General features: G+C 41.0%; 1 long non-coding RNA gene across 1 annotated transcript; it reads right to left on the reverse strand.

The window, feature by feature from the left end:
• Positions 1–4,710: 4,710 nt before the first annotated feature.
• LOC144667736 (uncharacterized) lies at positions 4,711–6,879 on the reverse strand. Its single transcript, XR_013573364.1, has 2 exons — positions 5,390–6,879; positions 4,711–5,343 (listed from the first exon to the last, which is right to left on the reverse strand). It is a non-coding gene; the product is annotated as an uncharacterized LOC144667736 (long non-coding RNA).
• Between the last annotated feature and the right edge of the window lie 1,810 nt (positions 6,880–8,689).

Raw genomic sequence — 8,689 nt, forward strand, 5'->3', positions numbered from 1 at the left:
AAACCAGAGAACTATAGATTAGGATTCAAACTCAGATCCTCAAAATTAATGCCCAGCACTCCCACGCTAGAGCTATAGGGCCTCCCAGTAAGTTCATTTTTCATTCTATACTAGGTGTAGATTTTAATGTCATACCTAATTGTGGCTTTGAACAGTAGTATCTGTGCTAAGCAAATATATATTTGCATTTGAGACTTTGCATCTGAGAGTCCACAAGGCTATTTCGTGTATGAATTAGATGATAGATCACTACTGCAGTAGAGAGTGTACTTGAGTCTGGGGTTAAGGCACATTGCTGTGTAGTAGTTTTTGCAAGATCCTACATTTTCAGATTAGGGTCTCTGATATATGAATCCAGAAGCTACACTTTCACTGAGATTCATTCATTCCCTGCGAGGCCAATGTGTTGTATGTCATTTACCAGTCAAGTATAAACAAACACGACAAAGGCTGACCAATCCTTTGTCCCCTTCACTATCAGGTTGGACTATCCGAAGATGCTGGGAATATAGTTTGGAGGGGCTGGGGTGTGCGCTAAAAACTGAAAGGTGCATGTAGCCATGGTAAAAAAACTGGGCATGTGGGAGTGATACTCCCTCTCCATTGTGGGTAAGAACCTAGTCATCAGGTGTGAGGCACTCTTGGTGTTGCTGTAGGTAGTGCAGGTCTGGCCCATACCCTTCTCCTGTGCCATGGCAGTCACCTGAGCCATCTTGCACTTTATATGGAAGTTGGAAATGGACCCTTTCCTCAGGGACACAATATACAAACCTCAAAGGGGGGGCGGTGGGAACATACCCAACATAACCCTCATCCTGAAGGCCACCTTTGAGTGTAGCTGTATCAAACTGCACATAGACCCTCAGTACGCAAACACTATGTGCTTAGGTTCTATCTGTCCCTGTCCCTGATGAGTCTGGCCATGTTGCCATGGAACACTGCATTCAGTTGGACCATGCCATACCACTGTCCCTTGTGGAAGTTTATGCAGAAAAACCCGTTGGACCACAAGTCTATCAGGTAATGGTCTGCACATAATGTCCTCGAGGCCTAGTGGGAAAAGATGGTAGATTCTTTCAGATGATACCCTGAGCAGACTGTCAAAGTCATATAGCAGAATGCCTCATCACCAGAACTTTCAAACAAGCACCAAAATGTAGCTAGGATGGTATTTATAAGGGCCTCCCCATCAGATCCCTCCCCGGAGTCTCATCCCCTCTGCACATTGTCCTTGAGGTGGCTGTGGCAGGGAAGAGACTGCTGTCCACCTCCTTCTGGAATGTGCCTTTGCAAAGCAGATCTGGAAAAAGATGCAGCAGTTTTTGTCGAAGTTCGTCCTGAGCAGCTCCCTAATGTAAGACTCTGTGCTCTATGGGCCGTTCCCACAGCTGTACACTGAGAAAAACATCACCTACAGCTGGAGGACCATCAACTCAATGAAAGATGCTCTTTGGTCTGCCTGGAGCTTGTTGGTCTTCCAGTGCAAGGAGTTGTCCATGACCAAGTGTTGCAAACAGGCATTTCAAGGTCCAGGACTAAGTGCTGAAGGATGCACTAAACCTTGGGGCAACCGCCGCAAAGGTGCAATGGAGAAAGGCCACTGCCTAAGACCGTTCAGCCATTGTACACCAAGGGGCTGGGAACTGGGTAAAACCCCTAAGGCTGTATGCCTGACATGTAATGCAGATTGTAAATACTGACTGTAATTACAAATGTAGTAACCGACAATATTGGAAGAAACAAATTTGTTTTGGTCTTTATATAAAGTCAACTTTGAATGGTCGTGTAATGTACTTTTATAAATTTTATGAATAAAGTATATTTTTGGAAAAAAATAAACAAACGCAGAAGATACTCTTAGTTTGAAGTAAATTTTTTGATGAGGGAGGTATTGAAGACACAAAAGATAGTTTAATGAGTAAATGTAATGTTAATGCAAAATATCTATTTTTATGGTTTGTTTCCAACCTTATGTTGGACATTAATTAAGTTACAGGAGAAAAAAACCTTCCAAAAAGTATTTTGAGTGATTTGATTATTTCAACCAAGTATGGTGGCAAATGTTAAATTGTTGACATGTAGATAGGGTTTTCTCATTGTAAGTGTTTACATATGAATTTTTCCATTATAAAAGTGTGGCATAGTAATTGATGTCTGGGGACAGGAAATGCCAAATGCAAAATTTTTAATATATCGGGAAAAATGAAGAATTTTTGAAATAATTGGGATTAAAATGGAGAATGTCACAAGACCTACAGTTGAAAAGTCAGATTGTTTGTGTAAAAGCAAACCCAATTGCTTGATCAGGTAAATCATCAGGTACAAGGAAACTGTGTGTAATAATGGTTTTAAATCATTTATTGACTACAACATCAGGAGTACTTGGGTATGTATGGCCTAGATAGGTTATGAACTATATTGCTTGAAAGGGTATGATGCTCAAATTGCTCCATTGAGTATTTGAAAATAGTTTAATTGACAGCTTTATGTCCAGACACTCCTCAGGCTGCCATAAGTATAGCAGGGTTTGGTAGTATTTTAAATTCACCTCTATCAACAGGTGAATGCAGATGCTGCAGTGCATATTTGTATAAAATTTTCATCAAACCTCTCAGATTTCTGACATCAGAGATAATCTTGACAGTCTCTGAATTTATTATAGTTATATGATATACGTTATAAATAGAATTATATATTGTATAGCTACATAATATATATAGCATATATATATCAAATATATTATATGACAAACAAATAATTAACAGCCCTGTTTAAATTCTACTTGTGTATTGCACTAAGACTAACACTCAACTGTGAGTAGCCATTATTGAACTAACATTTTTTTACCCCTCCCAAAAAGAGGGTAGCACAGATGGCAATATAACAAAATATTGATATATTACACTGCCCTTCACTATTTTAATAGCAACATTAACCCTTTTAAAATTTAATGGGGCAACACCTGGAAAAATAGTGGCAAAACCTTTAGCCAAAGGATTTAAGCATAATTTCAGAGTCCCAGCATCTTTTCATGACCTTTCTTTATTCAATTATCAGAGCCGAGATACAGAATTTTACCAGAACTGAAGAAAAGACGACTAGCCTATGAAAAGGTTCCTGGAAGAATTGATGGGCAGACTCGCCTCGTATTCTCTTAAGCAGTTTGTGAGGGATGTTGTTTTTCTTCAAAATCAGTTTTAACTTGATAGTCATGCTATGTGAAGTTAAACATTAACAGATCTTACCAGCACAATGTAGTCTATTGTGTTACTAATTAAAATATTATTGTTCATATGTATACTGAATCCTTTTATGGTAATTACCATTGACATTCATGATATTGGTCAGACATCCAGTTTAACTTTCTCCTTAATGCCATGTTGAAGTTGTGCAAATGAAATGTAGTAAATGTCTTAAGAAATTTATAATTTTTTTAATGAATACTGTTGCTACTTATTCCTTAACTGCCATTGAGGCAGTAGGTGCACAATCATTGCAAAGCTCATCCCAGTGTAATGCAACTCTCTATATAAGCTTTGAAACATAGGAAGAAAATTACAAAGCAACTTCCCTTGTTACTCCATTTCTATTTTACCAGGATACACTGCAAAGATTAGAAGGCAATGGCAAACCATTGCAGTACTTTGCCAGGCACAATCATGGACCAATCCAATGGAAGTCCACGGTTGCCAATGCCCTGTTAGGGCATGGAACCTGAAGGAGGATGCTGCAAAACTAGGATGGAAAAACATATCCAAACTTGGCTTCTCTTTATTAGGCAGTTATTACAACCAGGCTGACTTCAGGTGCAAACAATGACGTCTCATCACATACCTGCCCAGCACTCCTAGGACCATCTACCCATTGTCACTTTTTCTTTCAGCTCTTCTTGTACCAATAGGCGCACTTTCTCACCTTTTTACAGCCATGATGAAAGGGATTGCTTGGAAATTACTGAACTAATCTTTTGGAAGAATAATCTCCATCACTTTAATCATTTGGGTCACAAAACTACATGCAATGAGTTATTATTGAAATAACTTTATTTACACCTCCCCAAAAGAACAGAGAGGGCAGCAGAAAGGGCAGCTCTTACAATGTACTACACAAAACAAAAACAGCAGTAATTACACATCAAAGTAAAACTTGCAGCATTTTAGAAGATTTAGAATGGGAGACAGGACTTGCATAAATGCAAGTTAAGTGTACCTCTGACACGGTTATACATAACATGTATTAAAAAACGTGCTTTATTTTTGCATCCCATACAGCTATTGAAACTGGCCTGGGATTTGCAAGTGAGTTGATAGTTCTAGATGAAGATAGTGAATGATGAAAGGATAGAGCTTTAAGCTTTAGTGTTAATAACTGGAAAAAATGTTTTTGCATTGACAAATTAGTGAATGCTTCATGAAGGATGATGTAAAAATACTGAGTTTGTCAAGGGTGAGGGTTGAGATATAGTAATTTGTAATTACAAAAAATATTAGGTGAGCAAAATGCAAATGTGATCCTTGTACTTAGACCTGGTGCAAAATAATTGCCATGGTTGAGACCTACGCATGATCTGATGATGACTGGTTCCTTTTGTTTGCTGTTATCAATGCAGATGTGCAGCATGACTCATACAAGGAAGCGAGTGCCAGTCAGGGGTGTTAAATTAAAATCTCCTGGTAGCACATTTAAAAAAGCACAAAACTAAGTTGCATGTAAAGTACAATCTGTTCCATTCATCTTCGCCTGGTGCAACAGAATTTGATGGTTTATTTTTCACAGTTCATTCAGATTAAATATCTTATATTTAAAGAGTCTACATTCCACTGCATAGCAGTCAGCTTATTCTTGCCTTGGCCTCCCCTTGCATCCTTAACCCAGTGAGATAGATTTTAACTATTATGCACGTGGGCCTAAAGCATCGACTGGACACATTGGAGAAAAATCAGGAGAGGAGGGTTGCACACCAACCAATTTCCTTCCCATTAATTTAGATGATAAAACAATTGGGCAGCCTCCAATATGAGCATATGATTCTCACCACTTAATTTTTCTCTGCATTGGGCCCATGTGCTAAAAAATGAAAATCAGCCCAATACCTAACACAGAACTGTGTTGTTGCATCCTCTGGCATGAGTGGTGTGAAAAAGATTTGAGACTCAATAAAAACAAAAATAGAAAATTTTGCAATACATAGGTGTGTCAGCATCAGAAAAAAAAGGACAGGCTTGCATATGTATGTGGGTCCTCTGTCAGAAATCAGAACTGAAAAGATGTCAAAATTGGAAACTTTTGCAAAGTGTCTATAAGCAAAGATTAGCTGACTTTTACTTTCAGACACTAGTGGATCTGTTACGCCTTTGCAGCAAGTTCCTTTTTTATTTCAGATCTCCACTACTTGCAGCTTTAAGTGACCATCTTCTACTGTTAGCCACTGAACCAAGTGTAATTGGGTATTAAATAACACTGGTATTTGTAACAAACATGTTAGCACATTCATTTGAAATTCCTTTGTGCAGCAATTAATTTATCGATTTCCCAAGCATTAAGAACAGCATAGGCTTAGCCACTCTTCTTTTGAGAGTAGTTGTTTTTTTGTCCCCAACACCTAGCATCATGTTATAGTAATACCTTTCTGTAAGATTAAGTTTCTAAATGTAAGCTTTCTAGCCATTCATCAATGACCTAATTTGCACTGCATGTCTTATAGGGCAATCATTTATTATGTGCCTCGGGCCCACGTGTACATCCTGGACAAGGCCTAATGCCATATAACATGATAGCCTCACTTAGCTGGCAAGCAACACAGGGTGAGTGGGTGGCTATAATTTGCCCAGGCTTCACTTTAGCTGAAAGAGAAGAAGATGGAAACATATCAAAGTTTCACATCCTGTCCCTATCTCAGGACAAAGTCATTTTCTTCAGGATCCTGTACGAAACTTGATGATCAAACACAAAACTGTCAATCTGTTCTGTTACCCAAAACCTCAGTTATGTTTTAACAAGAGTACAGTGGCAACTGTAAGAGACTTCATTGGAATTTTGAAAGCCAAAATGATATATACAGCTATGAACTCTTCACTAATACATACCCCAAGTAGAAGAATGTGAATATCCACGGTACGATCAAGGTCATTTCCTTTTTAATTGTATTTCAGTTGCATAAGTTAACCAAGCTACATGACTTTAGAACTATGAAAATGAACTTCCTCCAGACTTCTGAGCAAACAGCAGATGCTTCAGCCAGCATCTGAAAGTCTGCTTGAGGAGGCCAAAAATACACCATTCTTGCAGGGGCACCGCTGCTTTAGCTATGGATAGTGAACACCAGTTTTTGCTCAACAACCAAGGCAATCTATGCTGTCAGCTCCGTGAATACTAAATTTATTCTAGGCAAATTAAACCTTTTGACTATCGAGGTACAGCTCAGATTGGAGAAAGTTTGTAGGTGACGTTCCTGGGGGGGTCAGTGCTGGGTCCATTTTTGTCCCCATTACATGCAGATGTCAACCACAGCTCAGTGGGTAGCACACCCCCCTGTGTCAGAAGCTTGTGGGTTGAAGTCTTACCCCAGAGACCTGAGCACAAAAAATCAAGGCTGATACTCTAGTGAAGTACTGAGGGAATGCTGCACTTTCAGAGGTTCCATCTTTTGAATGAAATGTTAAACTGAGGGCCTGTCTGCCCTCACAAGGGTGCAAAAGATCCGTGGCATTATTTTGAAGAGCAAGGGAGTTCTCCCCATTATGCTATCAATATCTGGTTACCACACTGTGAGTCCTTCCTGTGTGAAAACTGACTGCCACATTTTCTACATTACATCAGTGTCTATAATTCAAAAGTACCTTATCAGCTGTAAAGTGCTATGTAAATGTGTCTTCCTTTTATAACAAAAACAGAATTACCTGGAAAAACTCAGCAGGTCTGGCAGCATCGGTGGAGAAGAAAAGAGTTGACGTTTCGAGTCCTCACGACCCTTCAACAGAACTGAGTGTAGTTAGGAGAGGGGTGAAATATAAGCTGGTTTAAGGTGGGGGGCAGGGAGAGAGAAGTTGAGGGTGGGGTGGTTGTAGGGACAAGCAAGCAGTGATAGGAGCAGATAATCAAAAGATGTCACATCAAAGAGGTGTTGAAGGTGGTGATATTATCTAAGAAAAGTGCTAATTAAGAATGGATGGCAGGACACTCAAGGTACAGCTCTAGTGGGGGTGGGGTGGAAAGACTGACATGGTATTAGTTGTGGATTTAAAAATAATGGAAATAGGTGGGAAAAGAAAAATCTATATAAATTATTGAAAAAAACAAAAGGGAGGGGGAAGAAACGGGGTGGGGATGGGGGGGAGGGAGTTTAAGATCTAAAGTTGTTGAATTCAATATTCAGCCCGGAAGGCTGTAAAGTGCCTAGTCGGAAGATGAGGTGCTGTTCCTCCAATTTGCGTTGGGCTTCACTGGAACAATGCAGCAAGCCAAGGTCAGACATGTGGGCAAGAGAGCAGGGTGGAGTGTTAAAATGGCAAGCGACAGAGAGGTTTGGGTCTTTCTTGCGGACAGACCACAGGTGTTCTGCAAAGCAGTCGCCCAGTTTGCGTTTGGTCTCTCCAATGTAGAGGAGACCGCATTGGGAGCAACGAATGCAGTAGACTAAGTTAGGGGAAATGGAAGTGAAATGCTGCTTCACTTGAAAGGAGTGTTTGGGCCCTTGGACGGTGAGGAGAGAGGAAGTGAAGGGGCAGGTGTTGCATCTTCTGCGTGGGCATGGGGAGGTGCCATAGATGGGGGTTGAGGAGTAGGGGGTGATGGAGGAGTGGACCAGGGTGTCCCGGAGGGAACGATCCCTACGGAATGCCGCCAGGGGGGGTGAAGGGAAGATGTGTTTGGTGGTGGCATCATGCTGGAGTTGGCGGAAATGGCGGAGGATGATCCTTTGAATGCGGAGGCTGGTGGGGTGATAAGTGAGGACAAGGGGGACCCTATCATGTTTCTGGGAGGGAGGAGAAGGCGTGAGGGCGGATGCGCGGGAGATGGGCCGGACACGGTTGAGGGCCCTGTCAACGACCGTGGGTGGAAAACCTCGGTTAAAGAAGAAGGAGGACATGTCAGAGGAACTGTTTTTGAAGGTAGCGTCATCAGAACAGATGCGATGGAGGCGAAGGAACTGAGAGAATGGGATGGAGTCCTTACAGGAAGCGGGGTGTGAGGAGCTGTAGTCGAGGTAGCTGTGGGAGTCGGTAGGCTTGTAATGGATATTGGTGGACAGTCTATCATCAGAAATTGAGACAGAGAGGTCAAGGAAGGGAAAAGAAGTGTCAGAGATGGACCATGTGAAAATGATGGAGGGGTGGAGATTGGAAGCAAAATTAATAAATTTTTCCAGGTCCCGACGAGAGCATGAAGCAGCACCAAAGTAACCATCGATGTACCGGAGAAAGAGTTGTGGGAGGGGGCCGGAGTAGGACTGGAACAAGGAATGTTCCACAAACCCCATAAAGAGACAGGCATAGCTGGGGCCCATGCGGGTTTTTTTTTGGTTTTTTTCTTCCTTTTATAACTTGGGTATAAGGTAAAAAAGTGACATTTTCTAAAGGCAAAGTAAGGGTTGGACAAAGACAACTGTAAAAGAAGTAAAAAAAACGGCTTAGACTGGAACAGAATGAGGAAAAGCCACATAATAGAGTGGGAGGAAACAGAAGAAACG

Source organism: Cetorhinus maximus, chromosome 2, assembly GCF_964194155.1.
Source record: "Cetorhinus maximus chromosome 2, sCetMax3.hap1.1, whole genome shotgun sequence".
Lineage (NCBI taxonomy): Eukaryota > Metazoa > Chordata > Chondrichthyes > Lamniformes > Cetorhinidae > Cetorhinus > Cetorhinus maximus.